At 37.0% G+C, this 13,960-nt stretch overlaps 1 protein-coding gene across 9 annotated transcripts in view; it reads left to right on the forward strand.

Moving 5' to 3' along the window:
• The window catches only part of CdGAPr (GTPase-activating protein CdGAPr), a 514,430-nt gene that overhangs the window by 449,468 nt on the left and 51,002 nt on the right, over positions 1-13,960 (forward strand). The gene's annotated exons all lie outside the window — the stretch shown is intronic.

Consider the following 13,960-nt stretch of genomic DNA (forward strand, 5'->3'; position numbering starts at 1 on the left):
CAGTCCATGAATTAAATGATCACCCCCTTGTACTTAAAAACTTCTTGAGTGAAAACAAGGTAAAACCAGGAATAAAATAAATGGTCACTTTGAGCATCTCAGGATGTCATTGTTAACTATGATATTCAGAATGATGCTACAATAAATAATGAGTGAATGAAGTAATGGGAAGAACATGTAACTGGGTGTGTTTTGCTCTCAGCATTACTTTTCTTCCAAACAGCTGTTCACTCTGTGCAAATCACAGATCTGCCCTACCAATAAATATTGTTCACGCATTTCGAGGAACCAAATGTGTTCCGCCTTAAACCTAAATGCCCTCTTTTGAATGGAATCTAGAAGCCGGAGAGAGAGGTTATTCATGACTCATATTTAACAAAGTCTCCATTCTCTACCTCATAGGTGTCATGTTTCTGCTGCATGCTTTTCTGTTGATACTTCTATGTGCACTATTCTTCTGAATTGGCTTCTATAAATCCTACTTTCTCTTTCTCTCTCCCTCAAACCAGTCAGACCACATGCCACAACCAATCAACATCCTTGTACTGTCCAACTTCAAACTCACAGAACCAACCTTTCTTCTTTCTTTTATTCCTTCAACTTTGTTTTCTGGAACAACCTTTATACTTATTTTCTGAAAATTAGTCTACAGAAATTCAAGTCTGATGTCAACAAGTATCTTCTTTGATCTTCTCAAACTTCATCCCATGCGTGGTACTAAGTACTACAGGGTTCTAGTACCTCTTGTGCTTGGGGTTTTCAAATTAAAAAAAAAAAAAAAAAAACTTTAAGTAACCCTCATATCTCTTAATTTTAATATTATTATTAGTATGCAACAGGATCACCTTTTGTGTCCTTAAAAGATCATACTATTCTAAAAAGTGATCACTTTTGATCCTGGCAAATTATACCATAGTCCTATTCCACCTATCGTTTATGGCCATATCATGGCCCACACCTAATAATTTGGCAAAAAATGGTGGCAAGTAGCATACTGTATGCAGCTCTGATTCACAAGAGAACTGCTATTGATGGTTCTTTTTCAAGCCAAAGCATTACTACTACTTTGAGCTTTTTTTTATTATTATTATTATTGAAAACTTTTTCTCCTTTATGGGTTTTTTCCCATCCCACAATGGGTACTGGTACCAAGTGTGTGGTTTTTGTTATGTCTGGTTATTACTAGTTTTGCCAAGGAACTGTGACTACCCTACAGGTGTTCAGGATTATGGCTTTCTAGAGTTCCATTTAAGTGTTCTCTGCAAGGCCTATTTCTGCTAGTTTCTTATGGAGGCTTTTTGGCACCTTGCTAGTGGTTGACACATTGATTGGGATGGTCATTACTTATTCCTCATGCCATATTTCTTTGATTTCCTGATCTTTTCCTCGTAGGTTTTCTAAAGGTTCCTAGTGTTGGGACCTGCTATGTTGGTTAGGTAGGTGGCCATTTCCTCCTTGTCGACAAGGATTATGTCTCATCTGTTATGTGGGATCATCTTGTTCATTGTTATGGCACAGTCCCTGTATAATTTGTGAGTAGGGAGTACGGCCTAGGGTTTGTACTTGTAACACTTTCTTGATCAATTGGTATTCTTGCATTAGCTTCTAATGTATTATCCTAGTGACATGGTTATATCTATGGGTGTACACCATCTGGGTGATAACTGCATCTCATAGTGATGTGTGTTGGATTGTTTCTGGAACTAGTTGGCATTGTCAACATGTATAATCTGTCACTCTGGGGTCCTTGGTGATTGTTTCCTTACCTGGTCTTGGATGGCTAGCACGAATCCTTCAGTTTTGGGGAAAATCCCCCCCCCCCCATTGTGAGCCATCTTATCTAAGTAGTTGGTCTGCCATGGAGTGTCTTATTTGCCTATATCTTTATTTCTTCTGTTTGTGCGAGTGGGTCTACTTGTTCTCGAGGTTTAGCAGCGAGTATCATTTGTCTATCTTCCTTATGGCTTGGTAGATTGGTGCTGAGTTTTCTTGGAAGTAATCCCTCAGGTTCTTAGTTATGTTCTTCTGTTGTTCAGTGAGATATGTAAATTCTCTCCCTCTTTCTGGACAATGGTCAGTCTCTCGGTGGCCGAGTTCTTGTGGTGTTGGAAAACTCTTGGTCATCATTATCCTGTTTGATCTCATAATCTTCTCCAGCTCAGTGTTAGCCCAATCTATGATCCTGAAGGAGTATGTTAGTACTGGGATTGCATAGGTGTTTATGGCTTTGACCATGTTCCTGCCATTAAGCTTTGAGATTATTAGGCTTCTCAGTCTCTGTTGGTATTTCTCAGTGAGGCGGGGCTTGGTCTCCTTTTTCTAGCTGTTGAGCCTGCATCATACCTAGATATTTGTAGGTTTCTGCCTTTGTCATGGCTTCAATCTCTTTACTGATCTTCAGCTGGTAGTGTCTGCCAACTGGATTTCCCTGATGCAATCCATGGGTCTTGCATTTGTCTAGGTTATATTGCATCCTGATGTCAGTGCTGAACTCTTCAGTGATCTGTAGTAGGTGTTGGGGTTGATTCTCTTTTACTGCTCAGAGTTTTGATATCATCCATGTATACAGGTTCTTTCTCCCTTCTTTTAGTGTATATCCATATTAGCTGTTGTTGAGCATGGTGGACAGAACCACAGTGGGCTCAGGGCATCTTCCTGGAAGATTTCTCTTCTGATGGCGATAGGTCTGGTTGTGATGTTTTTGACCTTTATGGTCTCCGGTCAGATGGAGGACCTCCATTTTGCCTTGGTTGAGTTTGTAGATCTTCGGTGTTCTCTATCAGCCAGTTATGCAGCACAGTTGAAGGCCTTGCAGTAGTCATTGTAGTCGTGTACAGGTTGCGGTGCTCCTTGCATGCTTAGTTCATCTGTTTACATCCCTTTTGCTGCTTGGCCATGATGTTTTGGCCTTCCAGGTGGTCTGATATCATTTTGGTTATGCAGCTAGTCAGGATCCTATACATTATTGGGAGACACGTGATTGGTGTCTTTGCCCCTAGCCTCTGAATAAGTGATTCCTTGAATTAGAACTGCAGAGATTCTCGGATTGTGTCAGGATGCCTTATCATCTGGGTGAACTGTTCTGCTATGTGCATCTGTGTGTAGCTGAAATATATGTACCAGAAGTCCTAAAAAGACCGCCCAGATAAATCCACGATTCCTGTTTAATAAAGACCTAATCCAGGGATCCTTCCCAGAATCTGGAAAACAGCTGATCTAAAATTAATACAGTACTTAAAAACCCATCGAACCGTCTAGAACAGCCTAACTCATACCGGCCCATTGCCCTCCTGTCCACACTGAGCAAGCTACTTGAACGTCACCGCACCAGACTCCTCACACACTATATACAAACTCGCTTATGATCAAATTCACAGTATGGGTTCAGGATGCGCTCTACCAAATAACCCAAGCTGTAAGCCAACAGTAATCACAGGTACTTTCTCCTCGTAGCCATCCACTTTGCCGGGGCCTTTGACATGCTCTGGTGGCCAAGCATTTTCCACAGGCTAAGACAGGCACGCATACCAATCACCTTATACAACTGCATACAAAGTTACATTTCCAATAGGAAGATCACCATACCAGAAGCTCACCAAGTCTATCTACAGAAGTTGCCCGCAGTGTTCAGTTCTAGGCCCGTCTTCGATCAGTTACTTGGCTTGGATCTGGGCCCTTTTACCCTCCAAGCATTCGCGGATGACATTTTATCTCAATCGCAGTGGACATCAGAGCAGCTCTCGAGGCCACCGGCAATCAAGCACTACAGATCTTACAGGACTGGGCGACGGATTTTCTTGCTGAAGACACGATCCACAGACATTATCTATCCCTGGAGTTTGCAAGTTGTGAGATTTCCTGATTGACTGTGGTACTTCTTCCTTTTGAATATTCTATTCTGTCATCTCTTGTATGCTCTTGGTTTTCTTCCATTCTAGATCTATTCAACCCATACGCTTTCAAAACAACAGATAAAAGTTTGTTTCAACGATGAACCACCCACTGGCTGAAGGCAAACCTCCACACGTCTATCCTGTAACCATCCTTCCTCAGTTTGAATTTTTAGCCCCTCATTATATGTAGACTTAGGTTATTAGGTCATTTTAGATCATGTGGTATTTTCTGCTCATGTTTGAGGCACGATTTTGGTCTTAATTTAATTTAAAAATACCGCATGACCATAAATAAGAGTGTATAAATAATTCTATGCTATTCCCAGATTACACAACAGCTGTTAAGTTTCTAAATAATGCCACTGCCTTTCTAGATGCTAGCTAAATACAAAAGTAAGCTAATCTCTGTGATTTGGATGTTTGAACATCCAAATCGCATAGATTAGAATCACATAATTTATTTACTATAATTTAAAACACTGAAATTTACTGTTTACAATGTTCATGCCAAACTTACCAATAAAAACGTTTTAAGATTAGAATCACATAATTTATTGTTTACGATGTTCATAATTTATCACATAATTTATTGTTTACGATGTTCATGCCAAACTTACCAATAAAAACGTTTTATGAATGTTAAGCTTGAACTTATTTAATCCTTTGCTAAATTAAAAAAAATAATTAAAAAAAAAAGTGATTAGGAAAATTAAAACTATTAAGTACAATTTAGTTTGCTAATAAAAAATAATGCCAAAATTTTCCAATAATTTATCTGTTTTTATGGCCTCGATTTTATGGCATACATAATGAATCGTTCATGAGAATATATAATATATATTATATAACACTATTGCATAAGGCACTATGTGTTTTATGCAATTATATCTAAAGCATCTCCAGTTACCACCACAGCCATTGGATTTGAATCAGCCCCCCCCCCCTTTGTTCTGATGGATGTTTGAAGTAGTTTCATACCCAGTATATATGCAAGTTTTAATACATTGTTACAGAAGCAGGACTTGTTCAGTCCTTCTGACCAGAGAACCATGGCTGAACCTGAGCTTTAAGGAATTTCTTCGGCACCACAAGGGGGATTTAGTCAAAGAGCATAAATTTGCAATTGTACCCAAGGTACTTCCATTTGCCACTGCAGCCGTGGGACTTGAAGCAGCCCTCTATAGTTTAGATTCTCTCTGTAGTACAGGGAGAATCAGACTACAAAAGGCTGTCATACTACTTTGCAATACCTGTCCAACAGTGTTTAGTCTCTCTAAAAGATAAGATTGTCTTGTCTTGCAACAAATTAAAGCAGACAGGAATCTGGTAATCTTTCCCACTGTCAAGAGTAAGAGGACTGTAGGGTTGGATAAATCTTCCTATCACAAGAAAGCATTGAGCTTATTACAGGATATTTCTGTCTCTGAGTCAGTGTTTATGAATCCACTGAATGTTCAAACATTCAGTGGATTCAGATGAGTTGAAAAATATCATAAGCTGTATGCCTCCCTGTTTTTTAGGGTTTACTCGAAATTCATACTGGTTTTGCCACTAAGACCTATTGTTTCTTTAATTGTTTCATTGACTTGCAACTTTGCAGAATTTTTGATTTTAATTTCTGAACATTCAGTGAAGTCCAGTAATGACTTTATTAATTTTATATATGACTTGTGTATTCTAGAAGATTATGTCATGGTATTTTTTTGTTTGATATTATATCATTATTTACATGTGTTCCTATAGAATTGCCCATTAGTTGTTCCATAATTACTTTACAGAAGAATGATTCTACTCTTGTTAGCAGAATTAAATTATCAGTTGCTGTTGGTTGTATGGGCTTTTGACTCTCTCTCTCTCAGGCTAAGATCACTGCATTTATCTGAAGATTGTGTGCATGTCACCAAATTAAGGGCATTGTAATGGGGATCATCCATCAGTCTCATAGTGGCAGATTTAGTAAAGCAGGATCCTCACAATCCCTAATTTGTATTAATTAGGAATTGTGAGGACCATTCATCAGCATATGTAATTGAATTTGAACGTCTCCCAGAAAGCCATTCACTACAAGGGCATTTTTTCTTCCAGTACTTGTGAATCAATAAAACTTTTCAATTTTTGGAACATATGAGGAGCATTCAATAAGTTATCTGCCTTGATGATAGATATGCTTAATATATAAGAAACTATAGTTTTATCATACTCTCATAAATTAAATGTATATATCTTACTTTCATAGGTCCAACTTAATACAGTGAAGTATGGAAGAAGAGAAGAGCTTAATGTGGCCAACCCAAAGGAAAATATGAATGTTGTGAAATTGGAGCATTTGGCCATCATCAGATTTTTGGAAAAATAAGGAAATTGACCAAAAGGAAAAAAAAAAAAAAAACAGTATTCATGCAAGCTGTGTATGGTTGTACTGCTCCTTCTGAATACCAGTTAAAAATTTAGTCTAGGCAGTTTAAATGAGGTCAAAACTGCATAGATGACATCTCTAGAAATGTACCAAAAAATGTAATGTTTCTGAGGGGCTGGTACTGACAATCTTCTGTGAACATGTGTGCATGTCACTTCTTGCTGGGTGCCAAGCATTCTTCTCAAGTGATCTCATAGTGCTTCAGATTTATATTGTAGTTCTTTCTACTTTACAGAGCTCTCAATTTCTCCACTTAACTAGGTCTTTGCTACAAATAGTCAGCACACTACTTGTAGATGACACATTGTGATCTGTAGAACGGAAATTCACATTTCTTTTTCTTATTATTCAAATAACTAAACCCTACTGACTTCTGTCACTTCCAAAAAAAATTCAGGATTCAACCCTCCACCATTTTTTGGGACAGGGAAGGAATTCTTTTTATAGACCACATGTCACTTAAGAAAACAGTCAGTGGAAATTCCTGTCACTGTTCTCAAAAATTAAAGGAACAGAAAAGAGGAAAATTGACATGAGGTGCCCTGCTGCTTCATGATAAGCACAGAAGTGTCATAAAGCAGTTGCTGTTCTTGCTAGAAAGACTGTGGATTTTAGGAGTGTTAAACCACTTACTCTACAGTTCAGATCTGGCCTCTAGTGATTATTTTCTTTTCAGAAATCTGAAGAAGTGTCTGTGTGGACATCAATTTTTAAAGCTTCCTTAAGGTTAGCATCACTTTAAAATTGATGTCACTGTGTGGACATCAATTTTAAAGTGATGCTAACCTTAAGGAAGCTGTAAATAGATTTTTCAGAAACCAGAACAAAGAAATGTCTCTCTCTCTCTCTCTCTTTTTTCCCCCCAGGTATTTCCTCTTTGTTCTTAAAATGGAGGATGTTTATATTAAGAAAAAAATAGCCTTTTTTTTTATTACTTAGGTTGATAACTTTTTTGAATGGACTTTATAAATTATAGCATTTAAAGGCATCATCTTGATGAACTAATGCTTTAGCAAATTGTTTGGCTAGTCCCAGCTTGATATGTCGTGGTGTGAGCAAGAGTATTTCTTGGAACAAGGGATAGTTTACTACATTGTGCACACAAGACTACGATTTAATTCTAACAGAGAAACCAATGGAACTTGGTTTCCCTGTTTCTTGGTTACCCACCTGAAGAACCCCCAGAATCTTGAAGTTCCCACAGACATTCCATTTATACTGGTTATTCTTGGTCTCTAACATATGCTTTACATTTCCATAGTCCTCTGTGACAGTATAATGGTTTTGTCACCTATTGGGAGATCAGGGTTCGATTACCATCTATGACTGGACGAAGTAGGATTTTTCAGCCTGCTCAACACGAAAATTGACCCGTGAACACATGCTTGTACAGACAATATACAACAGTGCAATATGATTTAAGTTGCTGATGCATCATTTCAGTAGTCTTCTCTGATATGAACATACTGCATAACAGGCATGAATGGGTGTATATTCCCATTGTGAAGCAACACAGCTTTCAAACTTTACTTGGAACTATCTACGAAAAGGTGCTCTTGTCTGACTAATAATAATCAAATCAAAACAAATTCACAGGTATTCTGCCACAATGTAAAAACATGTATAAGGCAAGTGCCTCCTGCCTGTATGCACATCCGGTTTCCTGTTTTCTATTGTTATGACAATTCAAAACTCAAAACTTTAGAACCATAATTTGTAAGTTATAATATTCTAAAATATTCAAATTTTTAACCCTTTCTATTTTTCTGTTCTCCCAGCAGTTTGGTCTGATGATGGGTATTGTAAGATACCCGAAACGTCACCTTAATGTATAGTAATGTAGGCAAACAGCGTAATAAACTATATTATTAATTTTAATGTGGTATAAGAGTGGTTTTAATATAAAAACAACCACATAGTGTCCTTCCCTAACTGTGCTGGCACCAACCATGTAATGCTTCAGACTGGCATAATATCTGCAAACAGAACGAGTCTGGAGATAGCTGGTACCCTCATTTGGCAGCTATATATCACAGTATTGGCAGTACAGTCAGTCCTCGTATAACACAATAGTTGTGTTCCTAGAAACCCTCGTGCAATATAAACAACAGGCCCTATGGTAAAAATAGGGTTATGTGCTGACCACCCAAGATTGAACACACATTTGTGACCAAAACATTAGCAAACACAATAAATAATCATAATAAAATACGTATGTATTTTATTACGACTATTATGTAATCAAATATTGCTAATGCTTTTGCTTCTATCGTAAGCAAACTTGTTCTTTGTTTGATTTTCTATCCAAACAGATGACAGCCATTCCATCTCTTCCAATACTTTGTGTCTTGATCTAATGGATTTTATTACACTTTGGGTTGTTCCTGCTATGAAAGTTGTTTTTATTTTCTCTGCATTGCCTGGTCTCTGCATCACATGGTCTTTTTTTTTGCTCAAAGTGTTTCACAATTTCATATTTTTTCTCTATCAACAGAGGCGGACTGGCCATAAGCCTTACCGAGGAAACCCTGGTGGGCCGGAAGCCAGTGTGATTTTGGCCATAAATGCTAGTATGAGGCTGCTACAAATTTTCCTGGGTATGAATTTTTGACCCAGTTCGCCTCTGTCTATCTATTGCTTTTCTTTTTCTCTCTGAATCTGTAGTGTCTTCACCAGGACACTTCCTTTTCACACCTTTTAAGTATTTTACTCATTTTTAGGGAATAAAGCACAATTACAAAATGAGGAGGCACGCTTGATACACATAAACAATGCAGTAAAGGCAGAGACACTATTGACACCTCACTAGCTCACATTTTACTAAAGCACATTTCTGGGTGTTACTACTGTAAAACAATTCCAGTTGCGTTTCTGCTAGTGGAATCTGTTATAAACGGGTAGTAAACTCGATCTAATTGCATTTGTGATAATACCGATAGCTGGAATTGTGTATATTTTTACGTTATTATGGTGAAATGTGTTTCCCCTTCACTGATATAAAAAACATAAATACATTTTCAGAATCTTCTCTTCATTCCTATTGTGTTGCATTCAGTTGGGGTGATTCCGTGTTCGACTCCCATTTCTTGTAAACACAGGTGAATCGTGCATAAGCAAATTCAGTTTGTGTTATACATGATATCGTTGCCCTGTTTATAAATCATGTATGATTGAATTCGTGTAGTATAAACATGTGTTATATGAGGACTGACTGTGCAGGCACTCTCCAACTTACGCAATACTCGACTTTTGTAAGTTTTTGCCGGCCGGTTCAAACTTAAAAAAATCGTGGAAGTGTATTTTGTATTTTCCACAGGAATAAATGGAGGTATTGTGAAAACATTACAATGTGAACCCAATAACACATTTTTTTTTTTCTAAATTCCAAGACCTTGGAAGGTGAAATTTTGCTATAGAACTAAGTTATTTATCTCTCTAAAAGCTCATTTTTATAGTGGAGCGCTGCCCTTTGATCATTATCATATTTGGCATCTCTGTAGCCAGGTGGGCAGGAGAAGCAGTGCATAGCACACGCGTCTTGATTAGACCGGGGTTCGAGCCCGTGACCACCAAATACGGAGGATGCGGAAAGGTCAGGGAATGACCGCCGCATATCCCCGGAGCAACTAAGGCAACTATGGCCTTAGTTGCTAATGCTCCTAAAAACCAAATAACAACAACAACTCGTTATCATATGTTCCACATTAGAATCAGTTTTGAACTGCTTTGTTGATATTTTTCTAAAGAATATTTCTGGAGGTCATAACCATAAAACAATAAAAACAATTTGCATTTTCTGCTTTATTGGGCTTTTCTGTTAGTGCAGTCTGTTATAAATGGGCAGTAAACTCGATTTGTATTTGCTATAATCCTGATAACTGGAATTGTGTGGGTTTTTATGTTATGGTGAAATGTGTTCCCCTTCACTGAAATCTTCAGTCATATTAAAACTTAAATAAATTTTCAGAATCTTCTCTTGATTTCTATTTACTTATTGTGAGGATGAAGGGAAAGTGACCAGCAGAAAGTGCAAGTGGTGGGAGTGCTAGGAAACGAAACAAAATTGATTTAGAAATGAAGATGAAAATGATAAAGTACGAAGCAGGACAAAGTTTGCCATCTATAGCAAGGGAATTAGGTCACACTGCTTCAATGGTGAATACTGTTGCACGTGTAAAAGAACATATTAAAGGATCAACTCATTTAAGATCAACAGTGACCCCAAGACAGTGTTCAGGTGCTATATCGAAGATGGAAAATCAGATTCAGAAGTGAGTGCCCTGACTGTTGATGACCATTCAAGCAAAAGCAACACATATTTATGAAGATATTAAGGATATCTTCAGCGAACCTCAAGCCAAGTTCGGGGCAAGCAATGGGGTGGTTTAATAGGTTCAAGTGTCACGCTGGTTTCCACAACTTAGTATGCAGTGAGGTTGCCAGTGCCAATTCTGCAGCAGCAGAGAAATTTTGTGATGTGTTCTAAATTTCTAAATTTCCACAGTGGCATAGTTATCAGCTGGAGATGTTGACTCTGGCACCGATGCTCAAAAGGTAAAACTTGCTGATGTTATGCCTGTCCCCTCCCTTTTTTGTAATTGCATGCTTTTATAATTTTTCCTACACATGAGATAAAAGAAAAAATAATTCTATTTACATGTTCATCGAACATTTCTTTTTTGCTTCAATCAACTTCAGCACGTATAGTTGCTGCATAAGCCTTTAGGGAGGCGCCTCCGTAGCCAGGTGGGAAGGAGCAGCAGTGCGTAGCACACGCTTCTTGATTAGACCGGGGTTCGAGCCCGTCACCACCAAATACGGAAGATGCGGAAAGGTCAGGGAATGACCACCGCATATCCCTGAGCAATATGGCCTTAGTTGCTAATGCTCCTAAAAACCAAATAAACAAACAAACAAGCCTTTAGGGAAATTACAACTTATGCAGAGTTCTGCAGAATCTGTTATAAATGGGTACCCTTACGTAATACAGTAAATATTGCAAAAGCATTATTAAGTGATGTTAGAGAAAAACTAATGACACCATTGGATTTGGCAGACAAAATACATACAAGGAAACATTTTTTGTTATAAGTGTAATTATTCCTGTAGAAACAAAACACTAAGTTTGTGGAATGATTCTTGTAACTATGTTCTTGTTAAATATGATATTTTTCATTGATTCTGTATTTTCAAGTGGAAAAAAAATTAGCATTATCAAAGATGAAGTTAATAATAATATATATATATTATTACATGAGTGATTCTGGAAAATGATAATTTTCATTTTGTTCCTGCAACCTTGGATATATTTATGGGTAGGTATATAAATTTCTTCATGTGAATTGCTGTATAATAATATTTATTTTATAACTGATCTGTGCAGCTTCTAGTATAGTGATGCAAAGTGTGAGAAAAAAAAAATTATGCTTTAGTAAGTCCTATTATGAATTTTTTTTTTTTTTTTTTGTATTTCTTTTCTTAATTTAGAAATTGCTCAGTTTATTAAATTGCTATTGGTGTTATTTTAGTCATTTGATTTAAAAGAATTATTTATGTATGACTTAACATGTTTGCTGTGTCTGATGGATATAAGCATTAAATGGTACCAAAGTGATATAGTCACAACAAATACATGTGGTCAGTAAATGAGTGCTGTGAAAGTAAAGGTACATATATTGACAACTACCTTATGTGCAGCAATGTGCTTGGTATGCAATTTTATTTGTTCTGAATTACACCTCAGCCCAAAAGTAAATCTTTGCTTTTAGTTTCATTCCAGACTTTTACTTTTTAAGCATATATTAAAGGAGTTGCTCCTTAACATTCTGAAAATTAGAACACATTGAATGCAACTGCTCAAGTATAGATGTCAGCAAATGTTTAAAGTGGTCTGAAAGAGAGGGGAAAAGATAGAAGAGATGTGAGCATGTATCAAATGTTAGTGTTTTATAATTGCTACTGACTGATCTCATTAGGATATCATACTATAAATATATGAGGGTGATCCAAAAGAGTGGTGCTCACATATTTTATCTTATTCAAGGTTTATTGACAAAAAGTTGAAACTTACCCAAAAAATTAGAAGATATTATTGGCCATGTATAAATTAGTTCTAAATTTTTTTTATCTCGGTGGGGATCAGAAAGGGGAATGGTTGTAGGTAAGACACAAGCATATTCCTGATGGCAAAAGGACCTATCTTGCAACTTGAACCAATTTTTTTACCCCAAATTAATTGCTGAATTTTCAACCAGAAACCATTTTTCAGGATTTCAATTCTGAAGGAGCAGGAAATAATAATTTCTAGTAGATGCTTATATACCAGGAATACATAACTGTTTTTGCAGTCTGGTTTTGATGATCTTTCCTTCTCAAGCCAGTTCCTAAAAAGGCACAGAATTCTTCCCTTACCTTCTAGTTATCATCCTGTTGCATTCACCCCTACTGTTTCCAAAGTAATAGAGAAGTCTAACTCCCAACTTTTGCAGTGTTCCAAAAGCTTCCATCTGATCATTAATGTAGATTCTGTTGGTCTATAAGCTTGTGATATCTTTGCAGTACTTCTCGATTGAAGAAATTCAATGGAGAAGACCTGCAAAACACAAGAAGTTGCTCTAGATATTTCAGCTTTAATTGTGTTCGGCATATAGGTCTCCTAAATAAGTTACAATCATATGGATTGCCTTTTTTTTTTTTTTTTTCCCCAATTAGGCAGCCAGATTTCTCTCTGGCCACTTGGTGATGACACAAGATTCTCTGTCTTCTAATTTCTTAGCTGATATAATTTCTTCCACTGATTAAAAATCCTTGCTACAGTTTTTCCAATTATATCAGACTTCCAGTTTTCGAAATCTTACTGTACACAAACAGCTTTGACTTCTTGAATATACACTGCCCATTCCTCATTTCTTAAATGCTGATCTCCAGGTAATTCTTTAGTTAATATCTACCCTTCTAAAACTAGAGTGCATTGCTCCTGTGCTTATCTTTGATAAAATGAGATTTCTAGACAACATGACATATCTTTATTGGGGATTACCCTGATTTCTGTTCTCTCTTTTGGCATGATCACATCAGAAATGTTATTTGCTTCCCCCCCAATATGCAGAGGGAGGAATAAACTAACTGTGCTTTACTGTATCATTTAATTTCCTTCATAAAGTTATAAATGTCCTTATATTCATTCATAAAAGAAAATGCACACTGCATATATTTTGCTATGTTTAAGTGTGTAGCCTAACTAAAAGCAGCTTAATTACTTAAATATTCATATTACTTTGGAACCATAAAAAGTGATGGTGAAGGTAAAGAAAGCCAACACGAGAATGATGAGAAATGTCGGATAACTTGTGCGGAAAATTTGTTTCCCAATATGGCACTCTAGCGCTGCTTGCTCGGTAAACAGATGGTAGGTGTTATCGGTCTGGAGCAAAGTCGAGAACGATATATTGATTGACAAGTAGGCATGGCAAACGATGTGATGATTGGTGCGCGAACACAACACATGATAACATCGGTTTAGTATCACTTTAGTAGCACTAATGGTAACTTGTCCTAATCAACGTTTTCCATAATGGTGAAAAAAGGTCAGGTTACCTCCACTTGAATTACTCCCGAAGTGGAGGGGTAACCTAACCTTTTTTTCTTTAGA

Source organism: Mastigoproctus giganteus, chromosome 2 (genome assembly GCF_048544385.1).
Source record: "Mastigoproctus giganteus isolate SK-2022 chromosome 2, ASM4854438v1, whole genome shotgun sequence".
NCBI classification, from domain to species: Eukaryota; Metazoa; Arthropoda; class Arachnida; order Uropygi; family Thelyphonidae; genus Mastigoproctus; species Mastigoproctus giganteus.